Source organism: Coturnix japonica, chromosome 9, assembly GCF_001577835.2.
Source record: "Coturnix japonica isolate 7356 chromosome 9, Coturnix japonica 2.1, whole genome shotgun sequence".
NCBI classification, from domain to species: domain Eukaryota; kingdom Metazoa; phylum Chordata; class Aves; order Galliformes; family Phasianidae; genus Coturnix; species Coturnix japonica.
Window position 1 is genome coordinate 12,184,938 of NC_029524.1, and position 23,546 is coordinate 12,208,483.

General features: G+C 44.3%; 1 protein-coding gene across 9 annotated transcripts in view; it reads right to left on the bottom strand.

Annotated features, from left to right (window-relative positions):
- TP63 (tumor protein p63) overlaps positions 1-23,546 on the bottom strand; it is a 97,393-nt gene that overhangs the window by 23,145 nt on the left and 50,702 nt on the right. The gene's annotated exons all lie outside the window — the stretch shown is intronic.

Consider the following 23,546-nt stretch of genomic DNA (forward strand, 5'->3'; position numbering starts at 1 on the left):
CTTTTCCAAAGCAAGGCAGTTTGCACTGATACCCAACTTTGGAGCCATTCAGTTTCCTCTTGGTGTTCAAACATCTGTGAATGCCAAGCTCTTCAATAACTCTAACCACGTAACCCACAGGAATTGCTGGCATTTCCCCACTTCCATCTCTTTGCTTCTTGCAAAAAGAGAAGTAAAATCCCCAAGGTAGTTGTTTTCTTGATAAATGCCTCTAGCAGCCAAGGTTGATACAGCCCAAGTCCCAACCATTCAAAGATGGCACTAACAGGTTCATACAGGTTGGGAGCACAAGTTGGCCATCCACCCTGCTAGGATGGGAAGAACTGGCACACGAACGGGTGGGTGGTGGGTGACGTAGCAACAAGAGAATTAGCTAATGATATCCAGAGATTATTTGCATTTCAAAGTGTGTGCAGTGCTAACAGGAAAACCAAAGCTGGGGAAACAGTAAGGAGGAGAAGGGGGATTAAAATTAAGACAAAGTGATCTCTTCCCTCCTCACTTGACACCACCCTGCCATACAGCAGAGGAGATGCTACAGGTATTCAAGTCAAGGAAGAAGATTCTCTGAAATGCAAAGGCCAAATTGTGCAATGCATTTTATGTGCCTGCAGGCTAGAGATTAATCCCACAAAGGATTTACTCAGCCTGCGGAAATGGGGAACATGCCAAACAATTACAAAAAAATAGTTGTGAAACAGATTTAGATGGTGATTTATATCAGATATCTTTTAAAACCTGAAATTCCTTATTGTTTTTTAATTAAAAAGCAATTCCTTACTAAAGGTAAGAGTGAGCTCACTGTGTTGTCTTTACACCTCAGAAGTAGGAAAAGATTCATATTTGAAAGAGGAAGAAAATTTAGAAAGCATACACAGAAAGCCTGGAAAAGCCACCTAATTGTCTGGATGTCCTCACATCAATGAAGTGTGATGGAACCATGCACCCAAATGCAGAGGGCAAAAATAAAAGCATAAATACAGCAGCACACACCAGGAGCAAATGTGTCTGGCATCTGCAAGCATTTAGAGAACTGAACGAATGGAAGGAGATGCACTCCCCTAGTGGTGCTGACTATAATTTTACGTCTAATATTTTCACTGGGGTTGCAGAGAAGCAGAAAATCACTGCTTCCAGAAGGACAGGAGAGGTTGGTGCCCAACCCCAGCACAAACACAGAGGTTCCACATCACATAGTGTGGGCCCCTTTGCCAGCAAAGGAGGTGATCTCTCCATCTGCCCTTCAGCAGCTCAACTGCCTGAGCCCTTCAGCTACAATCAGAAGGGAAGAACGGGACCTGCAGCTTACATCTACAGAAACAACAGCCAAGAGCTCATGAGTTACAACGAAAAGACCTCCCCAGTAAAGATGTATCTCCCCAAAACATAGGTTTTGTCAGCCCTTAGACACAGGAGCTCCAGGCCCTGGACAACACCAACATGAACTTCACACACCAGAGAACAGGATGACCAGAAGTTCACCAAAGGGTGTGATGCTCATCTCCACTTTGGGAGGCAGCTGGGCACAGGGAGGCAAGCAGCAGCAACCCATACATAAAACAGTCAAGACAGGATGGCTGTGGCACTTTTCTATCACTACCTGCAAGAGTTCAAGCCTCCTGGCTGTTACAAAGAGTTCAGGGCCATGGCACACCACAGCTTGGCAGGAACTTCACATTCACCTCAGCACAGCAGCCCACGAGCCTGTAGTTGTCAAGAGGCCGGTCATTTAATGCTGGTGTAAATCTGTCCGTGGGGTATCTGCTGTCAGACAGCAAAGGGCTTGAGCTTCCCATCCTGCCAACTTTGCTGTGACCATAGGTAAACTGATGCCCAGTCATCTACTGGCATAAATAGACGTGAACAACTAGGTCACAGAAACTTCATATTGGATCAGCGATAATCACTATATCCACAGAGTAAGACAGGATATAGTATATAGATTTCAAAGCAAATATGCATGCGAAAACAGTCGAGGCAGAAGCCGTCTCTGTGCATTCAGGGAATGCCTACAAGCATTCTCCACAGCGGTCCCCAAATCACCCCACCTTGCAGGAGGTGACAGGCACCCTACCCACTATTTTGCTACAGAAGATGACTGCATGAGAAATGAGACCAGGAGATCAGTCACTCCCAATCATGGAGACCCAAGACAGATCCAGTACCCTTATGCTACAACCTGAGAAGGAAGGACAAGATAGTTGTTTGAAAAACAGTGATGCCACAAATCAAAACAGCCAACATTTAGCACTAGTCCAGACTGAATACTTCTTCCCTAAGTACTCCTCAACTGCCTTCATTTCAAGTATTTAACAAGTCTAAAGCATCACAATTAACCAATATACTTCTGTTACTTGCCCGAGTATGAAAATTAACCTAATCAGGAACAAAAAAAGTACTAAAAGCGAACCTGATCTATATCAGCAAGCCTGTCATTTAGTGACAGTCATTTCCTAGCATGAGGAATAAAAGCTGTGCCAACAGCCTGAGGAGCGGGAACACAGCTTTTACCAGACACACAGCAAAAAGTTCTTTGAAACAAAAGAAGGAAGCCTGGCAACAGGTTATCTACTCAGGAGAGAGGGGAAAGGCTTGGCTCGGATTTTTCTTTGGGGTTCAATTGCTGCACGTCATGCCCAAATAAGCAGACTTCAAGAGACTGCTAAAGACAACAGTGAATTTAGCTTTTTGCTTAATAATATGTTTTAAACGGAAAGAAGAAAACATTCCAGCACCCGCAGCCCTGCCCTCCCCACCTGCCTGTGCAGACATACTGTATTACCCACTCTTGGCACCCTGGCTGGTAATTCAGTATCACAATGCGCACGCCAGCCACCATCAGGCAACACCTGTCTGATTTTTCAGCAAGCCCCTTCTCCAGAAGGTGTGTCAACAAAGGGCTTAAGGGAGAAAACAAAACACTTTTTCACTTCTCAAATGGAAAATTTTCACTAGGAAGGAAAGAAGTCTCCTGGAAGTGCTTTGTGCAACACAAGCCGCAATGGCTGTTCAGCGAGCATTCAAATCCCCTCACAGAACTCTGATGCGGTAAATTGCCCCAAACACTACTTTGGAAATCTCCCTCTAATATCTGCCTTACCCTCTGATCTAGCCAAGGGATTACAGCCCTTACATCTTTAAAAGGAGTGGGGTTCAGCCAGCTCTGCAAATCCTGATGAATGTCAACTTGAAGGTGATCCCAGAAGTCAGCCTTACAGCGTGACAGCACTGAGCCCCTTCTGCCCAGATCAACAGGTCTTTCAAACCTGCAAACTTCTTTCAAGAAGTCACGTTTTAGCTCAGCTCAGTTAAACACCGGATTCATTTCATTTGGCGCTTTCAAAGCCATCATTCACCTGCAGTTTTCCCCTAATAACCTAACTCTGAGAAAGAAAAAAAAGAATGGGTAAGAAGAATGGAAAAGCAACATTTACTTGTGCTGGTGTGCACAGATGAGAACAAGGAGTTATGAAACAAGCAGAAAACCTGTGTAAAAAGGGACAAGGTTTACTCATTTAGAACAAAAAAGTGGGGAGAAAGGAATTTACCTATCTAAAATAAAGAGTAATATTTATGGGTACACCTTAAGTAGTCTGACTTTGCCGAACAGCGATCGAACTTTGAATTCACAATTGATGGGGGTGAGGGCAGGTGTATATGGCTGCAAAGCCGCTCATGTAGGAACTGATCTGCATCCACAACAGGTTCAGTTAACTCGCTGCCTCTCATGGCCAAGGTCTTCCACTTCATCAGAGCACAGAGCGTACAGCTTGCTGCTAGCAGACGTGCAAACCATAGACACAATAGATGAGTTCAACAGCCGTCGGCGCCATGCCAGATCCACCACATTTAGGTTCACGCTGGGCCAGCAAGAAGCACCTGTGAGCAACCCCCAGCGGAGGGAAGCCCCACCATGCAACAACTGGGAGGACTGGAGCAGGAGGGGATGCTGACAGCGCCAGGAGCGCTATGAAGACTTTTACCAAATTCCTGTGCCCCGGGCAAAGGAAATAACAAGTCACCCTCTTCCACCCACCCCCCTTGGGGAGGGGCAGCGCCTCACCCACAGGAATCCGCCTGTGCAGAGACTTCAGCTTCATCTTCCCCTTAAGCTCCCCTGCCCCTTCCCTGGCCCTGCTGCCGCACGGCCCGCGCACACGAATGGTGCTCACGAGCTATTAAAATCTTCCCTCCAAGCACTTTTCCTCAGGAGCCGCAGCCAAAGGCCGCCTGTTGCCACCTGTCAGTCGTGGGGATTAATTACCTGCGCCGGGTTGGGAGCGGCACATTCCTCCCCAGCCTCACCCTGTAAGATGTTGACATCAGGCAGGTGGGCCCCGCGTCCCCCGGCTGGCAGCACGGAGGGGACAAGGGGGGGAAACATGACCCACACGCTCAACAGGGACAGACAAAAAAAATACACAACAGAAAAAAATGGAAAAAGAAGTGGCAAGGAACGTGTCGGTGCAGCTCCGCACTGCCTCAGGGCATACCGCGTGCCCAACGCCAGGCTGGACGCTGACGGCAGCTTGGAAACTGTGGTGAAATAAAGATATATGTGTCTGTGTTGACCTGCTTAGGTAAATGGGAGCAAGGGAGGAGGATGGAGAAACATAGCCTCCAGCCTAGGATTCAGCAGGCTGGGGCCTGGCTGCCCTCCTGCTGCACAGCCCTGCAGGCAGTGGGGAAGAAGAGCTGGGCAAGTGGCAAAGCCTGCCAGGAGGCTATACTACGCTTAGCTCCAGTCCCATTTGCATCACACCAATACCCTTCCCCAGCAACACACTGCTCCTCCATGAGAGTGCTGAAGGAGCTGAGAAACTGACAGACGTGGGGACATGCACCAGGAACCATGCTGAAATCCCCCCGTAACATTGGGTTTGGAGCATCAGCTGAATTCTCTCGCCTTTAGGAGAACTAGACCATTCATTCATATGAACACTTCAATATCTCCCCAGAGATTTTTATGTAAAGTGATGCTGATCAGGAAGCATTTGCAACATTAGGAAGAATTCTACCTAATATCAGCAGTAAAACCAGAACAACAAGTAACACTGATATTTTCCCCTACCACTTCTCAAACTGTGAAACAGCTGTAGATTTACAAACTCCACATTTAAGGGCTTTTGCATGTCATCTTTGCATTTACAGACTTGATTCATCAATAAGCAAAGGCCTTTCAAGGTTTGGCTTGAAAACTACTCTTTTTAAACACTGAATTTCTCTACCCGTTTCCAAACTGAAACTTCAGCTGTACCAAGTAAGTTTCAGATGCTAATAATGTCTACTATTTGCATTTCTGATAGGCTACTTGGCAAAGGAAGTTTTGCAAATAAGGTGAAATTATGAAATGACTGAATTAGTAGCAAGCGTGCTGAAAAAAACACCAATGCAAGCCAATGCTGAACATCCTTCCCTACATCCAGTAAGCACCCAATGAATGTGGGATTTCACATTTAAAAATGCATAGGTATTTTCACACTGAATGAAGTAGCTTCCACAGGGGAAACTTATTTAATATTGCCTAAAATCTGAGGGACGTTTCCAGACATCTGCTCGTAAATGCAAGCTTATGCAGACAAAACACCCCAAAACTATCCCAACTGTAGTACCGTTCCCTCAGATGGAACAGGACAAAGCAACCGAGCTTTGCAAACTTACCTGGCTTTGAACACTGCATCAACTCCCAGAGGATCAGAATGCGTCTCATAGAGTGACTTTGCACATCCCTGTGATGTTATTTTCACAGACTCTACCAATTAACTGACATTAACACTGTCAATTTACAAGCCATCACTAAAACATCAAGTCTATCGCACTTCCTTCCTTGAAGAAGGTTTCTTTAGGATCATTTTGCAAATAAGGCCTCTAATGGGGTCTCAAGATGCATTGTTTTGCTTTTTCCTTCTCTTTTGCCCTCCCCACTTCAAGAGGTGGGGCTGGACACCGGCTCTTCTTATAGTGTTTAACTCTCAGCCTCTTAAGCTGACATCTGCACATCTCCTGGTGGCTTTTGTATTATAGATTACCGGACAAAACTACTGCACTAAGTGATTTTTGCTGAGTCAGACCCAGAGATATCAGGCACTGTGCCAGACTCTTACCAACCACTGAACACCCTAGAAAGCAGGACACTTTGCTAGAATGATGACAGATTTCCACCCAAATTCTGGCTCATACCAAAGGGCTGACCTGCTTGCAAAATGCTACAGGGTCAGCATGTTGCACATTCACATGTCAAACACAGACTCATCATTCCAGCTGGGTCACTGACAGCCTCAGGAACGATTTGCAGAACTGCAAGCCTGTCATCTTTGCACACTTTCCTTCTGATGAGCAGCTACAGGAGAGAAAATTCAGATGAGTCAAAGCGAAAGGCGAGTTTAGTGTCTTCTGTGCTCTCGTACTTAATATCGCTTTCCAGATACATATTCTTTCCTGTACCCTTTTGCTTGATTTAGGCTCTACTGTTCTGCTTGGAGGACAAGCAACACCTGAAATTCACACAAGTACAATTTATGTTTTCCTTGCCTCTTTAAGTGCCACTTACAACACAATTGGACTTATCTTACCTATGAAGTCTTGTTTGCACTTCTATGATGGATTCTTCCTTCTCCTATAATCCACATGGGGGATCTGATATTCATCTTAAAACACCTCCATGAAACATGGGTTTCATTACCCATAGAAGAACCCACAAGAACCCTTCAAAAAGGCACATTATTATCTTCCTAAGCACAGAGCAAGATACTCTGCCTCTGAAACAGTGAGCAGCGTGAGCAAGTCAACGACCATGCAGATATTTTCTTGATTGGGATGGACATAACCTGCTTCAGACTTGTGCTATGACCACCTGCAGAACTGCTCCCTCACTGGTCCTTGAACGGAGAACTGGCTACTGCAACCCACAAAAGCAGGGCTGGTAGCCAACCAGGATGCTGAGGGTTTCAGCTGTGAACTCTGATGCTCTGGTGTAAAAGGAGCTACAACAGAAGTCTAAGAGCCCTTTCATATTTGCGCTCTTAAGACAAACTGAACAGCTCAGATGTAAAAAGGTCACCCCCTCCCTTCCCTTTTTACTGTCCCTTCTCCCTCCATTTATTCCACCTGGGGGAATGCCTCTCCACTTCATCCTTCTAATAAACCAAGGTATTAATCACACCTATGGGAGGCGATCGAGGAAAGACAGAAAGTATTAAAAACTGACAGGATCTCAAAGCAGCAATGCCAGTGAAATGCATCATTAAGGTGAGTAATTTTCCTGTTTACTTCACAGGCTCCCCCCTATTCCCCCCCCCCCCCTTTTTTTTTCCTCCCCACCTAAGATGTGGGCAGGACTCATCAAGGCAAAGCTTGGAAGCAAGAAGCAGCGTCCCCAGTTTCTACATAAATGCTGCAGGCCAAAGAGCAAAGGCAAGTTCCAACTGAGCCCTTGACAATAATCAAGCTCCGCGGCGCCTCTGGTCTTGTCTTGTGCATACCTTGCAAGTAGCATCATGTCTTCCTGCTGAGATTTCACTGGCAGTGCACACAAGCACCTTGTTCCTTGGCTTCTATTTCAGAAAAAGAAAGTCCTGAACACACACACACGCCCCTGCTTTTCTGCTTTGAGAAAGACCATTTGCTTCTAAATCCTCAGCATCCTTTCAGAACAGATTTAGGAATTTACAGGTCTTTTCTGTTCTCCTGCAGAAAGATTAGCGTGAGTCCCTTGCCAAAAGGGCATTGAGTTTTTTCTACTTACGTCCAGGAAACTTTTCTGAGTCAGATCTTATTACTTTTGAAACAACGTACAGGTACCAACAAGTCTCTTCCATGATAACAGCCAGGGCCTGTCCCATTTCCTGATCACATTACGCTCAATTTCCAGAATTACATCTATGCAAATATTGTTCTCCTGCTTGCCGAGCATTTCATTGATAATTAAAGCAAAGAGCCAGCAAAGCTTTTCTGGCCAGGACAGACAAGATGGTGAGCGATGCAACAAACCAGCGCGCAGATAACAAGCAGGCCTCAGTTTTCTTCCTCTGTACAAAAACTGTTTAAGATGCTCTGCTTTTCATAAAGGCCAGGAAATCCAAACAGAACCAAGTAATTTCTGTAAGCATCTTACTGTTTTCAGGATTTGCCAATCTTATGAGGCCATATTCTAGGTCTGAGTCACAGCAAAAAACATAAGGATTAGGAAAGAAAAAGCAGAAAACCAACATGTCTAACAAAGCAAGTTAGGTTTATGCGGTAACTGCCTCAGATTTAAGTTAGATCAATCAAGCACAACAGCAGCTCCACCAAACTCAGGATGAATAGTGACTAAGTCACAGCTTTACATCTTATGCACACAGTTAAGTTTTGGGAATGAACAGTAAAAAAAAAGTGAGAAGAATACAGTCAGTATTCTTTATTCAGTATTCAGTAGCTATTAACCACCATTTTCAAGGTTCTGGGATCTGTATTTTATCCAGATCCTCCTCTCTCCCAGCCCTCCCCCCTTCCATCCTCAATGACCCAGCTAAGCACAGTCCTCAAGTCAACTGATGTGGTTTCTCCTGAGCTTACTTTCAAAGTCAAGGCATGATTCAGCAAGGTGTTTAAGCAGATGCCTACCTTTAAGGATGGGAGCAGTCTTGCTGACTCCAACAGAACACTACAGATTTCACAGGGAATATTCACGTGCTAGAGGTTATGCACTCCCTCAAGTGTCTTACTGAACACAGACCCTGATTTTCCTCTGTACCATGGGAAACAGTTTGTCGAGATCATGCTGAGGAACACGGTGTCACTGCTGCAGCCATGAGGCCACCAAAACATTCCCAGCTCCAGAACACTGTGCCTCAGCCCCAGGCAGCTGGTGAGGTCAATGCTGTGGCATCTTCTCTGCTAGGAAGATCAACAAGCCCATCCCAGGCTCCGGGTATTCCTTCAGCTTACTCTTGCCAGCAGCCCTGAAGCTACGCAACTGCAGCAGTTAAGAGAAGACAACCATTCTGCAGAGCAATGTGCAAAGAAAAAGCAGCTTGAAATGCTACCAGATGCCCATCGCAGAACTCCTCAAGAAGAAAAGGAAAATCAAAACCTTCAGATTTTCATCTCCTACCCCAAAAGAAGGGGGAAAAATAGCTTCACATCCTACCTGACACACAAGCCAAAGGAAGACATGCAGTAACAGTTCACATGAGAAGGCTTGAACACAGAACATACAACATATATTCCAGTTGATTCTATGGCTGCTTTATAACTTCGGCAAGAATGCACAACTGCATAAAGATGCATGGATCTGGATGTACTCTAAAGGCAAATCTGCAGGTCTGAGAGATAAACTCAGCAAGAACAAACTTCCAAATGCTTCATGACTATTTCAGGTCTATAAATTATTGGAAACAGATTACAGTAATTAATACCCAAGCAATTGGTTTCACTTAGTAACTGAAGGATTATCCTGCCATCCACATGACCTAACTGGAAACATAACAGGAGTAAGTGTTGATTTAGATGCAAATCCTCATTACTGAGTCTTGAAGGTGCTTTTCAAGAAAACACCAGACAGCTCCTTGGCTTCACTATCCCTGCAGTGCTCCGTTAGAAAGCAGCAAGATCTGAAGACCCTGAGCCACAGATGTCTTGTGAGAAGATCTCTTATTTAAAGGGACACCACTCTCCCAAACAAAAAGCATCTCTGTTTCTAGATTACAACGAGGACAGGAATAGTTCCCTGGGAACCATCATTTTAAAGTCAGATTTCCCAACTAACCACACCCAATTAATAAGTGATGCCATATATTTTAAAATCATTATTAATTTTTGAACACCAGCAGATTTTTTACTAGTGGAAGTTTTGGGATTTCCTCTATCTCCCCACTCTCAGTGTGCAAACAAACCCAGCACCCTCACAGTCTTGAATGGGTGGAAGACAAATACAGATACATGCCTTCCCTCTTTAAAATAGAAGAAAATGAAGCAAAACAAGACAGAGTTTCAACATCAGGTCAAGTTATTGGCTCACACTGTCTGGCACTCCTGTTTTCCTTATGCATCATATATGAGCTGTAAGAGAAAGGTGCAAAGCTTCTACGGACAGAACATGCTGTTGTTCTGCAGAATGCCATACAGATGAATTAAAACCCTTGCAGGAAGTCAGCTCTGAGATAGCTCTATAGTCAGTCTCTTGAGCTGGCCACATGGCAAATGCTATTAAGGGCAAGGCCACACAGAAGACACCATTAAACTACCACCCAGAAGACACTTTCCATCCAAACACTAACAAACAAACAAAATTGGCAAGGGAAGAGAAACTCTAGTCACAGCACAACAGCTACCTGACCCCAGAGGACAGCAAGTGACAGAAGCCCAGGTAGACTGTAACTAACTGTTGCCACACACTCCTTATTTAAATGCAATTTGTTTAATCTCAAATCAGATTCAACCATCAAAGGCTCTCTTCTGTAGTGTACTGACAGTTCACTTGAAATCTCTGCACCTTTAATCCTTTAATTAGCTAACAAAAATGCTATCTCGACTCTTTCACCAACTTAAGCTAATTTTCTGCATGGAGCTTCCAACTCCTGCAGGTAACAGGTTTTAGCTTCTCAGGTAGCCAAGGGGAAGAAACAAAGCAAATCCCCACTCCATTCTTACACAAGTTTCTCTGTATACCGCATCTCCAAAGAAAATGCTTCTGGAAGACTCCTTTACAAAAGCAAGATGGACTTATTCTCACATTGCTCTGCTGAGCTGGGAGGCATAATTAGATTGTGCAATTCAGTGAGAGTGAGCAGGGATCTTCATGTGTCGGTACACAGGCGGCTGGAGGAACCTGAGGAATGGGCAATGCTTACATAGGAGCAGGATGAAAACAAGAGCTAAGACAACATCATCAAGGCAAGTGGCCAAACTACACGACAAGAATGATTTTGGGATGAGATCCCTGAAGGAAGCAAAGCAACTCCTGAATAGCCAACTATTCTGGAGGCTGCCTCCAAAAGAAGACTGCTTCAGAGATGAGCTCTGCTATTACTCAAGAGTGCCAGGGCAACACAGCTCCAGAAGCAGAAAATGAAGAGGGCATGAATCATCAGCACATCAGGAAAGAGATCCATTCAAGGCAGATCATATTATACATCAGACATTTCCTTCAGTTCAGCAGAGCTAACAACTCTGCCCATTCTGCAGGGCAAGAGGGCCACCTAAAGTCTCCTTATCAGAAACTCTGAATAACATGAGGAGTGAGGTACATCATGCACCTGAACACAGCCCTGGGGCCTCCCGAGGTCATGATGCTCCCTGCAGGGCAAGACAAAAGCAACCAGCACTTGCTTGAGGCTTACAAAGAAGGCACACCCATAGCACAGCTGCACGGACTGCTGGCTCAACACAAGCTAATCCAGCACATGACATGCTGGAGAAAGGGCATCACACACTGCAGAGCCATCACTGCACAGCCCCCAGATTGGCATGCTCAAACTGCAACATGCCAGACCTATTGAACTCTGCCTACTGCTGCAGCACTATGCATATACAGCCTTGCAAATCCACACAGAGCAGATGAAGTCTAAGGCTTGCCCTAGAACGGCTGTCCACCTGCTAAGCCTGGCCAAGCCTAATTCCCTAATTTGCTTGTGCTCTGGGTCCTTGAAGAACAGTAAGCAAGCTTTGGTCTTGTGCTAATCAAGCACTCATGGCACGATTTAGTGCTAGGCAAGGGAGAAAAAAAAATAATAATAAAAATACTACCCAGGTAGTATTACAAATCATAGCATGCATAACAGAGTACTCTGAATGCACTTCTCCTTTGGCAGGATTTTAGAAGCGCTGCATTCACATTCTGCACCTTATTCGGTCCAGATGAGTAAACCCAGCTCCCTAGCTGGAAATCCAGCCTACACAACCAGGAGAAAGATCTGAGCAAGCTGCTACTCCTCGCTGACAGCAGATCTCACAGTCATACACAGCCTACACATCCAAAACTCACATTAGTTGTAAGTCCAAACTAGAAATCCGGCTGTGCGTGCATCTCAGGGGCACGCCAAGAAAGAAAGAAAAGTAATGTAGAACTTACTGTTCTACAGAAATAGAATAAGAAAACCTCTCCTACCTGCCTCACCATTTCTGCTGCTCCCAAGTCATATAAATGTTCTATACTGCTACAGGCCTTAAAATGAGGCATTTCAAGTGCACATTTAAAGGCAAGCAAACACGTTCCGCTAAGTGCAGCTGCTAAAGTCTCATCCTACATTCAGTTCTTACAGAACACATAGGACAGGAGCAGCTGGCAAGGACAAACTGATTGGGAAGGTATATTGTGGTGTCAGGACAGTCTGCCTGGTAACTGGATCTCCACACTCTTTGATCAACGTATTACCAAACAGCCTTCTGCTGACAGTCCACAGAGTAGGTACGCAAAAAGTTGTCAACAGTTACCAGATTTGCTCCAGGCCAGAAATCAAGCTCATTTTGCAGTGCCAAGATGAGTAGGATTCTTTATTCTTTATTTAAAAAGAAAAGTTCTACAGCACTCTGAAAGCAGCTAATCAAATTATTAAAGTGCTTAAAAGTTTAATGAAGAAATCAAAGCTATTAAGCAAACATTCAGCTTGATGCCTCTTTCCCTTCTTACCCACCCTTCCTCAATGCATTCAAAACCTCTTTTTGCTGTGCTTCAACATGTTTAAACAGGTATTGAGATACAAACAAGTCTTGGCCCCATCTCATACAGAATGGATTGGTTGCAGATGTTCTCCTGCAAGCTACATCTTGCCTCCTGCAAGAGCATTCATCTCCAAAACACATCATTTCACCTACTTTGCCCGAAGCCAAAACTCAAAGGTTATTTAATTTTATTTTTTTTTATTAACTCTAACATACCTACAGCTGTGCAAGCAAAACCTCAGCTAGTTTTTCAAAGCACAAAGAGGTGAGTGACTGAGTTTAGATAAACGTGACCAAGTCAGAGCAGACATCTTTCTGTTCACCTATGCAGCAGCCAACAGTAATGTCAGGGATGCAATAAAACAAAAAAAAAAAAATTGCTGTATTTCAGAGAAGCCTGACATATTTCACTATCTCCCTGGGACAAGTCAGACATGAGCTCATACAGTGGCAGGTGAGTCAGTGACGAGTCAGACAAGAGCTCCTTAATTAAGCTTTAGGGGGTGGATGATCCCTCGAAGGTGTAATCAGATTGGTATGGCCAGTGGGAAAAATAAAACAACCAAAAAATCACTGCTACCCCCAGCACACAGCAGCAACTACCTTACACCACTCCCCAAAAGCCTGCATGCTAAACCCTACTTCTCCTGGGCACTGGGAAGCGTGCGCTTCCCCATAGCAAGCAGGTCATGCTGGAGTCACGCCACAGACATGGTCTGATCCAGGGGTGTAGGGTAAGGTGCACCCCAGCAGTTTGGGCTTCAGAGCCAAGCAGCCAAATAGTAGCAACTCCAGCCTGTGGGGTGGAGAGAAGCAGTCACAAGTTAGTCATTCCCAGTAACTAAGCAGCAGTTAATGTTAACCGTATGCTTCATCAACAATAAAACACTACCAAGCAAACCCACTCAAGAAGAAGACCCTTTAAGTCCTACGTTTAGGAGCCATCCCTAGAACATATTTCAAAACACATCAGGACAGCAGTGTATTAAAACCAAAACAGCCCCATTAAGCAGATTGAGATCAGTGGTGTGACTAACAGCATCGGAGCGTTTTGTGCTCACAATGTTCGACATGCAGCGTGGAAATGGTTTTCTTCCAGCATGTGTCCCTGCAAATACAGCCTGGAACCAGTGTGTCCATGGAGCTGCTCTTCCCAACAGCATTCCCATATACACCAGCGCAACCCAGTTCAACTGAGTATTGCACAGAGCAGCTGGAAAACAAGCCCAGAAACAGAATCCCACCTCTGTAGATCTTAAGAGAGGCACAGCAAAGGAAACCAGCAGAAGTGACTCACCAGAGAAGTCAGCACATTAAGGGGCTAACAAATAAAGATTAAATTTAATTAAGCATGTATTAATTATTTATAGGACCAGTATTTTAAAGCAGTCGGTCCGTGTGCTCTGAGAACCTTTAATCTTTACAGAACTAACGATTGCTCTTCTGAAGCTTTTCCTAGGGGGTGTCACTTTTTTTCTTGGTGAGTGTCAGCACTGTGAAAAGCTTTAGCAAGAGATATAGAACTACAGAGTGATTTTTAGAGTCTCCTTTGCTCACCAAGGACTGGTCAAGAAAATGACTAAGAATGAATAAGATGAGCAGTGTACAGCAGAAGGGATAGGAGACAAAGAACTCGTCATAAAACCAGTCACCACCTCACTGATTAATGAACAGATGTCATTTAGTGCTCAGCCACCTGACAAACATCTTGTGAGAATACTCTGCCACCCATGGTGATGCTGATGCTTAGAATGCAAACAGAGAGGGCATGCTGCTGGACAGCAAACCCAAGAGCTCTGTTCCCATCCCTTTGCCTTAGGAGAGGTTGGGGGGGACACATCTAACAGCAGATCTGTGCTCAGCTCCATTCCCCTCCCAAGGAGGCCAGGAGCAGGGCAGCTCCCTGGCAGAAGCTCCCAGCTGCAGCTCCCACAGGTGAACTGATGAGCCCCGACAGCAGCAGGGCGTGTTCAGCCCAGCTCAGCATTGCAGCTAATACAGCACAGCTCACATACTGTCACTGTCCAGATACATGAAGAGGAAGAAGCTTTCCTCTGTGCCTCCACTTGGCCTCTGCATCGGCACATCCCATACCTGATGGGCCTGATGCTGGTAAATAGCGATCTCTCAAGAGGGGAAGCAATTAACCCATCCAGGACTTCGTCAGTTCTGAGCTTCAGCCTGAAGATATACTTAGGTTTGCAAGACAAATCTTTTTACAAATAAGCTTTTGGGCCTCTTGATTTAGTCGAGGGATATAGGCTGCAAGCAATCAGCAGCCCCCAGCCATTCCCCCAAGTGTTTAACATTGGGGATCTAAATGCTTTGCAAAACAGGAACGTAGTGGCACAGTCCTGACTTTGAGGGTGTGCACGTAGAAGTGCAGGGGAAGAAATGGAGGCATAGGGAACGCCTTGCACAATGCTACCCAGATCAAATCTAAATCACAGGGCTGGAGCAGTACAGAGGCTGGACTCAGGGTCAAACCCATAGTTCATCTGTACTGAGCTCTACCCGAGCAGCTCAGGGCAATGCTGCTTCCCTCCCCAGGAAGGAAGCACTGTGAGCCTCCAGGCTCCAGAAGATCCACACAGCTCTTTAAGGGGAGGGAGATTCCCTCTCCCCCAGCCTTGCAGGGCAGCATGATCATTACTGCTAAAGCAGGAAAAGCCAGAAAATAGACCCTATTTTCCTTATTTCAGCAACTGATGTGCATCAGCAGAACACGAAGCACCCATCCTCCTCAAAGAATCAAGTATCTCGCTCTCTTTTAAACAACAAACAAACAACTGTCATAGGATACATCTGATAAGAAGATGGAGAAGTAGCAGTTTCCTGCTGCGGATGCACCAAGTTTTGCTCCAGTATTTAAGTGTTACTTGTAACAACTGGAAATGTAAATTTTGTCTAACAAAAAGATGCAATTTCTCCACCCTGGTCTATTTGTCAGAGGATCTAAGCTCTTAGTTGAGTAGCTTATTCTACTCTGTTTACCATAACAAATCTGACACACCTGCACATGAACAGATTTCCATTGCATAATAAAGTTCACGCTCTTTCTGTACAGAAGTCATCCCTGCTCAGGACACTTAAATAAAAAACAACAAAGTAGGACATTGCTTCATAGCACACAGTCTGCCAAGCACTGGAGCTAAACCCTCAGTATACAGAGCACCACCAATGCAACACAAAATCCATCACATCTGCCTTAGCACAGCACCGACTGTTGCTTGTCCTGTATCAAGTTGCCAAGGAAATAAGATGCACATGACTGAAAGGAACCATCTCCTCCAAGGCCAGTCTTTGTCTGCAAGGCAAGCAATACTTCTTATATCAGCCTGTCAGAAAACCCTTAACAAAAGTAATTTAACACCACTCATTTTCTGTGCCCAACTTTTTATTTTAAGCAGTTTGGTTTAAATATCTTCAAGCCCTGTTCATTCAAGGCAACCTTTTCAGAAACTCTCCATGCCCCAGAGCATGCTGCCTCCCTCCTGGCCCAGCTGGCTATAACCTGCAGGAAGGGAAGGAGGCAGCTCTTGGGAATGCCACATATAGCAGTGCAGGCTGCTTTGCAGTTTGCACGCTTCATGCTTATAACATCCAGGAGAACTCAGCAGCTTTTAGGAGGTAGCCTAGAGGCAGTCCCCATACTGAACAGTACTAAAAACCCCCCCGAAGCATCCCGAAACACCACTCCAATAATCCAACAATGAAAAAAGAAATCCCACACCACTCTAGAGGAGAGCTAGTATGGAAGCACTGGGACTTCTGGCACCTTGGTTTCCCTCTTCTAAAGTGGCAACTACATACCTGATTTTCCTACCAAGAAAAGGTGTTTGCTGATTAGGGAAATAATGTTTGCGAATCACTTTGAAGGTTTAAAGTACTACATTAATCCGACATGTTGTTCTTTGCAGAAGCCAATTTTTAACTAAGTACAGGAGAGGAAAAAAAAAAAAGAAAGGTGATTTAAATAGTGACCCTCCCCTACTTCAAGATATTCACTCATCTCCCAACATCAGCTATTCTTATCTCTACATGTTTTTTTAACCCTTCCTTCTCATACTTCTCAGAAACCGCAAGGCTCATTCAGCTTTTATTTGAAAGATGGCTTCTTTCCAGGCTGTGGCTGCTTCTTGTAAAGTTAATTCCTTTGGTAATGCTGCTGGAGGCACATCGGTATGTTTGGTGTGTATGTGTATATACATATTTTCCCCCTTTTCACATGGTGTTGTTTTTATATACTACGTGTAGTGAAAGATACCTAATCCAGGATTATGAGTCTCTTTATTCCTTTCTCATGAAAGTAGGTGGGGCTTTTTTGTGCCAGTTGTGTTGATGAAAATTATGTTTAATTAACGCTTTTCCTCTCCGCATAGATGGAAAAAGTTCTCATTATGAGCCCAAGACGTTTCTTACGCTTAATTCTCTCCCTCTGTATTTTCTTTTCAGAAGTAACTAAAACTTGAAGATAATATTGCCAGCTTTCTGAGGAACAAAAAAAGTGGGCAAAAATAATGGAACAGCCTGATGCCAATACAGCTAACAGTCAGTTGAGCAACACAGCACACAAATCTTCCCCTGAGGGTGCCAAGAGAAGACACCCCTCTCCCCACAATTACTTTCTCCATCCTTAACACCTCAGCGTTTTGCACTTGCAGACCCTGCAGCAAACTCTCTCTGGTCTCTTGTTTTCTCAGGAAAGAGAAAGCACAAGCACAGCAACTGGGAGACTAAATCCTAGCTGAAAGAGAAGGACATTCACACCATCAATTTAAATTCCTTCCTCTTGTCCAAATACCTGCAAAGGAGACACTCCTATGCTTCCCAGCACAGAGATGCAAAGGGTCCCAATTCAATCTCCTGAAGTCAGTTGACTGAAGCCCTCAAGCACCACAGTGCAGTTTGGCATCATGGTGGACACTTGGCTAATGAAGAGCACCTACCAAAACTTAGCACTGAAACAGCTGCAGCTCAGAGATGTCCACCACACTGCCCTGGCATGACTTACAAAACAATGAAGGATGCAAAAGGAGAGAGTGGCAGAGAAAAGGAGAGACAGCTCACAACAAGATATCTAGAAATTATTACAAAGAGCTGTGGAGATGCTTGTAAGGAGTCAGAGAAAAAAGATAACTGGTAATAAAAACAGAATATACATGACAATGAGCTTAGAGGGGAAAAAAGCACAATTACACTTTAATAGGAGGCTAATGAACTTGGATATCCTTTCACTCAAAGGAAAAAAAAAAAACCAACAAAAAACCAGAAGAGAATCCAGCAGGCCCCTCCTGGACTGGTTCTCACAGGGGAACTGGTTCTTCCCAGCTCTGCTCACTTGAAACACGTCCCTGCCGTGAGAACGGCACCTCCTGCACAGACAGCAAGCTGCTGCCCTCCTTCCAGGCAGATGACCCAGGACAAGTTCTATATGCACCAACAGCCTTAACATCGGGCCCTGTGGCACCATACAAAGGGAAAAACTTCAAGTCATTCAAACAGGAAGGCACTATCATGACCTCTCCGTGCATGGGAGCTGTCACAGCAACCAAAGCCCATCCCTCTCCCTGACAGCTCTGAGCAGACAGCAGGGCACATGTACTAGAGCAGCATCTTCATATAGGTAAAGCTGCAAAGAGCCTCAGAAAGCCACTTCCCACCACTTCTCACCTAGACAAGTGCCCAAATAAGGCAATGCTCCTGCTTTGCTGAGATCTTTGCAGAGCCAAACCCTGAGCTCACACCATTGCGTCAGTTCTTCCAGTCTGTGCATCAGCAATCAGTTGGGCTGAAGAGGAAAACCTACATTAAAAGTCACGAAAGGATTAACAACATGTCCAGAAGGGGACCAACATCACTGCTTGGAGACAAATGCAGAACCCCTGCGTTCACTTTCACAGGGAACCTTAGCTCTACGCCAACAGCCAAAGCCCACAACATTGCTGATGAGGAACCTCCAAAGCAGACACATTCAAAATCCCATTACCCTCCTCCTAACAGCTTTAAGGAGGGTAGAAATCAGGAAAGCTCAAACTGCACTTCCTGGAAGACAACCAGCTGATGAAAGTGGCGTGTCACCAGGGAGTAACAAAGCTAAACCTTACAAAGCCCTTACAAAGTTGTCATGTACAATGCAGAAAAATGATCAGCAGTAGAAGCATTACCGGAGCATTGTTCCAATCGCACTATTTGAACATCTTATGTAAGAGAACAGGCAATGAGAGTCAAGGCAATGCATGCATCAGATTGCCATCTTGCTGCTATGCTATCTCCATGGACCACCATCCTCCAATGCGTTTTACATAGGGGAAATGAAGTTTCTCATTTTATACCAGGTGATTCAGGATAAACTACTTTTTAAAGCAGAAGTGGAATTAATCAAATTGAACTAAGAAGACTGAGATAGACCAGCCAAGGAATCTGTACTCTCAACCACAGAAACCTGTTACTCCTAGCAGGGACTAATATAAGCACATTCCTTTTGTCTTAAAAATATAACCCTTCCAAATCTACAAACCCCAGACAGCACAATGCATTTGTGTGCTTTCTTGTATGTTGCACAGGTTGTCATCTAGCTCTGCCAGTTAGGAGTCTGAAATCAAAACACTTTAATAGCACTTCAAGTTTACTGAGCACAAGAGAACCAATGTGCCTGACTGGAACACAGATTGCAACTTTGCAGAGCTCTGTGTTTCATAACAAAGCTCTGCAAGGACCAACCCTGCTCAGCTCCAACCTACTGCAGGGCATGAGAAAAAACTGCTACACTCAGCTATTGCCAACACTGCCATTATGCAAGTCTTGCAGGGCTGTCTTTCTTCAACAAAATAAAAAAAAATGGCAAATAAACGTTGGCTTTCATGCAAAAACTCAAAGCTACTTCTGCCTTCTTTTTCCTTACCCCTCGTGACTACCCAGAAATGCTTTAAAAGATTTAATAGATGCACCCTAAAGGCTCAAAAACCTGGGGGAACATCCGAAGAACCTGTTTGTCTTTAATAAAGTCTCATGACTTATAAGGTGGTATCTTGCTTATGGGGATAGGAGGATCTGATTTGTTTCTTGATAGCTCGACTTTGGCAGCAACGTTAACTTTTACTAACCTTGACATAATTATTTCTTTTACATTATTTTCATTTTTAAATCTTCCCTACTGCAACCATGTTCTTCTCCAGACAAGCAGTCATGTAGCAAGCTCTGTGCTAGTAACAGGTGATTGCTAAATCTTTTTTTAGTGGGAAAAGCCAGTGCAGTTATTTATTTACTTGCACTTGGAGTGGGTGGGAACATCTGCACACAAAGTTACTTCCAGAAAGAAAAAAAAAACAAAACAAGAAGTCTGAGGTGGCACGCTTTTGAAATGCCTTGTTTGCTTCTGCTGCAGAAATGGGAGGAGATCTCACAAGCCCAGGTATATGAGAATTCTTGCAGAGGAAGTATCCCACAATAAATGACGCACACTTCTGGATAAGCTTCCACCTAATTTCACCAAATTCATAGGGCTTCTCTCTCAGACTTCACAACCCTCTGTCTCAGCACCACCAAGTGATACCTGCTTGATCCTCTGGCCTTCAGCAAGTCTTTACTGCAGCATGAGCTGCTGGACCCCTGCACGGATGTGAAAAGCTTTGCTCGGTTTAGACTCCTAAGGCTTTTGTTTCTAAAGACTCAAAGAGAGCTGCAATCGTTAAAGATTCTCCTTCTGAAAAGACTGATTAACTTGCTTATATTCTTGTGTTCTCAGGTCATTAATTACAACAAAAATCATCAAGGATGCTTATAAAGTCCTCTGCAATCCAATCTCAATTTGTCATCATTAATTAGTTCAACATTGCATACAAATGAACAGCTAACCTGATTAGACAGCATGTTTTACTGGAATTCCTACTTAAGGTCATGAAAGACTTCAGAGAGAAAATCTGCAATATTCTCAAAGCAAACTGCTCATGCATATGTAATCACTCTCACCTAACAGCAACCAGTGTTTTTCGGCAGCTTTTGTCCAGCTCCTTCTCCCCTTGAGTTAGGAGTCCATCACAAACCTGAGCAGAGAAGCAGCCCTCCCAGTGTTACATCTTCAGACATCTCTAACCCTCCCGAGGCACCTTTGCTTTTCCAGGGGAAATAAGTCCTCTCCCCAGGCCCACAGCCTTTGCTCTCCCATGACCTCATCTAATGCAACTCAGCCCCAAGTAAACTCAGATGAGCCTACAGCAAAGTGTGCTGTCAGACAGGACATGAGACCCACTGCTTGCCTCCACTGAGCCCTTCTAGCAGGGCAAGGTGGGTCAGCTTCACTCATCCACTCCCAAAGTGGGGAAAGTGTGATATAAGTTTCCTTAATACTATCACCCTGGGGAACACAAGGGGAAAAAGCCCTAAGAAACACGGCTTTCAAGTTTTGGACTCTTAATAAGGGTGGGGCCATCTAGTAATTAAATGTTTAATAGGTCACTGCTGTAGAAGAAACTCTTCCAGTTGGGTAGGTTCCTAATCCATCATTAAAAAAAAAAAAAAAGATGACGACAGGCATTAATCAAAGCACATGAAGTCACATTGGGGGGGGGAAGTTAGTGAGCAACTCAGAGAACTTGCTCCTGCTGTGAGGATGGGGCAATCCTTCTTTCAACAAGGTTTCACACGTGTTTCCACATTTCTCAGGACAGCAGCAGCAGAGAGCCTCCACAGCCCTCCACACCCACCCCGCTGATAAAGCTGTCGAACACATTACCAACTGCTCAACAGCCCATGTGAAATGAGTTGGTGGATTAATTAGCAGAAGGGCAGAGCTCTGAAGATGGAAAGATGCTTGAGCGTGAAACACTGATTGAAGGTCCCCGGCAGCCACCACAAGACTGTCATCAGCCACTGCATACATGCAGCCCCTGCACAAGCAGCTCCAGGCTCAGTACAGGGACATCAGGATGCTCCTCCGCAAACAGCACTGTTTAGGAGGCAGCTCCTTGACTAAAACACACAGGCTTGTCCCTGTGCCACCGACTGCAACAGCTACAGGCAACAGATCACCTGACTGTAGCATGGTCCATGTCATAGATAAAGAAAATTAAGAGAGGCTAAATGTGTCTGCCCCCAAGGGAGAAAAAATAAAAGATGACCATTATGCAATCTGATCTGACTACTACCTAGATCCACATTGAATCTCAGCCTCACTTCTACCCTGAGAGCTGCTGTCATTACAGTGAACACCCCGCCCCCCCCAAGTGCTTGCTCAACTTCACATTTGCAAGTAGCTCATCTTCAACTCTGCCAGAACAGCCTACCAGAGAAACTCAAAACTCATTTCAAAAGACCACTTTTCGTAGTTGAAAGGATAGCATCAAACATTCCTGTTCCCTGCCGCTGCGTTAGATAATTCTTTGTACTATATTTATCAAAAGAAAATGTCTTTTCATATCTCTCTCTCAAAGGACCCTCTCCACAGCAGACTGCAAAAAAAAATCCAAGGGCAGCATTTTCTTGCCCTGAGAAATGGAAAGTAGACCTGACAATTTCCTTACTTAAAAGGGGAATGAAAATAAATAGCATAGTGCAAATGGAGAAACCTGGACACAAAAAGCATGAACTACAACAAGTCATCATAGACAGCGCAGATAAAGAAGAAAATGCATTTCAACCTCATTTAGACTTCCATCTATTCATCCATAGGAAAATAAATAAATTGCCCTTGACCAGACAAAACATTTTTAACTCCATGAAACATTCCCTCTAAACAAAGTTATTGTTACCAGGTTTAGACAGAAGTTTACTTTAAAAGAACTTCTATGTATGAAAGATGCAATTTTAAACTGATTTATTATTCAGCATCTCTTCGTATCTGTCCAATAAGGAGCATATGGATTACACTGTTTCCCTACCTGCAGTGGCTAGCTGCAATTTCCACATTGTGTCTGAAATCAAAGGAGTTCCTTGGATTAAATATGGAAAAGAAGAAAAGCTGATATACTTACTTTCTGGTATAAAATAAACACACACACACACAAAAAAGCACCTTAAATTAGAAATCACTGCAACTCACTGCTTTTGTTCATGTTGTTTTAAAGATAGAAGTGTTGGATAATCTGATGTCATTAAACAGAGTCACCATAAAGTGAAAAACTCAAAACAGCTTTGAGCGAAGAAAAGTTAGACAAATCATAATACTCTCAAAGCTGAGATCTGACCTGAAACTAGAAGAATCAGTACATATATTTAAAGGAAAAAAATAAATTTGTTCCCTCCACTGGGGATTCAAATCTGGTTTACTTAATTACCAAGCACAGCAGGGGTTACTGGTAATACCTGATTTAGGCATCTAACTCTAGTGTTATTCAGAGGACTAAGGTTCAATTTACCTAATTCTCCTCACTCACCACGCAGGGAAACTTCCATAGGGGATTATTTACTACACTGACTAGTTGTGCTTGAAGCAGTGAAAGACAACTACTCGATATCATAGCAGTAGAGAATATTGCTCTCTTGAAGATCTCTACTCTAGAGCCCTAAATCACACCACGACACAAAGCTAAGGAAAATTTTTTAAGGCTAGAAAAATATTAATAATAGATCAGGACAAACCATCTCCATCCTGTACCTCTGTTCTGCTGGCACAGCCCTGCACATCAGCCCTAATACAAAGCCACAGATGAAGAGCACCAAGGGAAATGATGAAGCCATCCTTATGCCCACCCCAAGTTTTAACAGTATGTTATACTTAAACAGAGAGCTGCTGTTTCATCACACAGTGTTGAAGTGACTGTCTTTTTGCAAGGCATTTTATTCACCAGGGATTTAGTAATATTACTGAGGGTTCAATTCCCACCACACCCTCCCAGAGCAGCCAAGATAAATCTCTCCCTTCTGTGTGACATGTCGTGCACTTAAGGGGACACGGGTCACTCTGT